The sequence below is a fragment of the Arachis ipaensis genome, chromosome B5, assembly GCF_059453495.1.
Source record: "Arachis ipaensis isolate K30076 ecotype BB chromosome B5, ASM5945349v1, whole genome shotgun sequence".
NCBI lineage: Eukaryota > Viridiplantae > Streptophyta > Magnoliopsida > Fabales > Fabaceae > Arachis > Arachis ipaensis.
The window spans coordinates 110,640,202-110,642,850 of record NC_142440.1 but is presented as its reverse complement, the minus strand read 5'-3'; the positions used below and the strand labels follow the sequence as shown (position 1 = coordinate 110,642,850).

At 42.0% G+C, this 2,649-nt stretch overlaps 1 pseudogene; it reads right to left on the bottom strand.

Annotated features, from left to right (window-relative positions):
* Positions 1-1,065: 1,065 nt before the first annotated feature.
* LOC148565361 (small nucleolar RNA R71) lies at positions 1,066-1,167 on the bottom strand (annotated as a pseudogene).
* Between the last annotated feature and the right edge of the window lie 1,482 nt (positions 1,168-2,649).

Sequence of the window (2,649 nt, the reverse complement as noted above, 5' to 3'; positions counted from 1 at the left end):
TTACGTTTCTGCAAATATCAACTCAATTTTTGCTTAGCTCAACTAGAACATTCCTCTGATTAAAGTTGCTTGACCAATCAATCCCTGTGGGATTCGACCTCACTCTATTGTGAGCTTTTACTTGAGGACAATTCGGTATACTTGCCGAGGGAAATTTGTTGAGAGACAAGTTTCCATGCATCAAGTTTATGGCGCCATTGCCGGGGATTGATTTTGTATCAACAATGATTAAATTGATGGATAACTAGATTGAGCATTTTTCTTTTGTTTGATTTAATTTCATTTGAGTGATTTACTTTTAGTTTAGTTATTTTGTTCCCTTTACCCCTTACCCGTTGTGGTGTTATCTTTAATTTTTTTACAATTCAGTTCACTAACCCACTAACTATTTGATATATTGCATCACTCACCCTAACAGCATTCCTAACAAGAGTAAACTCCATATAATTTCTCTCTTGCTTTTACTCTGTTGGTTGTATGACAGGTAGAAGAAGCGGGGCTTCAACTTCCTTTGATTCTGAACCTGAGAGGACCCTCCTTAGATTAAGGAGGGAAGCAAGAGGAAAGAGAGTCATTAGTGCTGAGGAAGAGGAGGAGTATTTTGAACCAGACATGGATGAGAATATGGAGAACCATCATGAAGAAGAGGCTCACAACCATGGCAGAGAAGGTCCAGTGCATCATGCTGGACAAGAGAGAAGAGTTTTAGGCTCTTATATAAATCCAAACCCAGGAAACTGTGGAAGTAGCATCCAAAAACCAACCATACATGCCAATAACTTTGAACTAAAGCCACAGCTCATCACCCTTGTTCAGAACAACTGTTCATTCGGAGGAAGTGTCCAAGAAGACCCCAATCAACATCTAACCACCTTCCTGAGGATATGTGATACTTTGAAGTCTAATGGTGTTCATCCTGACACCTATAGATTGCTTTTGTTCCCCTTTTCACTCAAGGACAAAGCATCTAAATGGCTGGAAACTTTCCCGAAGGAGAGTTTAACAACTTGGGAAGAGGTGGTGAACAAATTCTTAGCGAGATTCTATCCTCCTCAAAGAATCAATAGGTTGAGAGCTGAGGTACAAACCTTCAGGCAACAAGATGGTGAAACTCTCTATGAAGCATGGGAGAGGTTTAAGGACTTGACAAGAAGGTGCCCGTGAGATATGTTCAATGAATGGGTGCAGTTACACATTTTCTATGAAGGTCTTTCTTACGAATCAAAAAAGGCAGTAGACCACTCATCTGGGGGGTCTCTGAACAAGAAGAAGACCATTGAAGAAGCCATAGATGTCATTGAGACTGTAGCTAAGAATGACTACTTCTATGCTTCTGAAAGAGGAAACACTAGAGGAGTGATGGAGCTAAACAATGTGGATGCACTGCTAGCTCAAAACAAGATGATCACTAAGCAGCCGGCTGACCTTACCAAGAAGATGAAAAGAAACCAAGTAGCAGCAATCACTACCTCATCCGCAGCTCAAGAAGGAGTAAATGCAGAGGCAGAGGATGATCAGGAACAAGCCAATTACATTGGGAACTCACCTAAGCAGACCCCTGATCTATACTCCAAAACTTATAATCCTGGTTGGGGGAACCACCCAAACTTTGGGTGGGGAAATCAACAAGATCAAGGCCAAGATTAGAGACGTCACAACCCCAACAACAATGCAGCTCACCAACATTCCACACAGAGATCATATCAGCACCCACCTAACAACACCTCTCAACAGCCATATCAAAACCAAAATGGCCCTTCTCATCCCTCCAATCTCAACTCACCATCATCCGAAGATAGACTCTCAAGGATTGAGACTCTACTTGAAAGCATATGTAAGGAAATCCAAGATAACAAGGTGTTCAAGGAGGAGGTGCGAGCCAATATCAAAAACCAGGGAGACACCATCAAGAGGCTAGAATTTCAAGTGGGATACCTCTCTGAGAAGATTCCCAAACCTACTGACAGCTTCCCAAGTGACACAGAGAAAAACCCGAGAGGTGAAGCAAAAAAAGTAAGATGGAAAGAATGCAAGATGGTCACTATAAGTGATAGGGGGACTGAGGAAGAGATGAACAAACCCTTAGAACAACCTAGAGACACCTCAGCAGAGAAACATGAAGAGGGTCACCAAGAAACCAAAATTACATAGAAGGAGATTCTGAACCTCTATGCACCTTTTCCCCAAAGACTCAAGGGTGGTGTAGAAAAGAGAATATACTCAAAGTTCCTTGATATGTTTGCATCTCTCCATGTAAACATACCATTCATCAAGGCTCTCCAACAAATGCCTTCATACATTAAGTGCATGAAGAAGCTGCTGACCAGGAAAAGCTCACTCAAAGGAGGGCAAACAATAGTGATGAATAAGGAGTGCAGTGCTCTCATTCAACCAGAGTTGCCTACAAAAAGGAAGGATCCAGGGAGTTTTCACATCCCCTGTGCCATAAGAGAAACAAGGTTTGATAAAGGACTCTGTGACCTGGGAGCAACCATTAACTTAATGTCTTTATCCCTTATGAAGAAGCTGTAGATCAATGAGCTAACGCCCACAGACGTAGTCATCAAGCTGGCTGATAAAACTCAAAAACAAGCAGTAGGAGTGGTTGAAAACGTGTTGGTAAAGGTTGGGAACTACTTCCTTCCCACA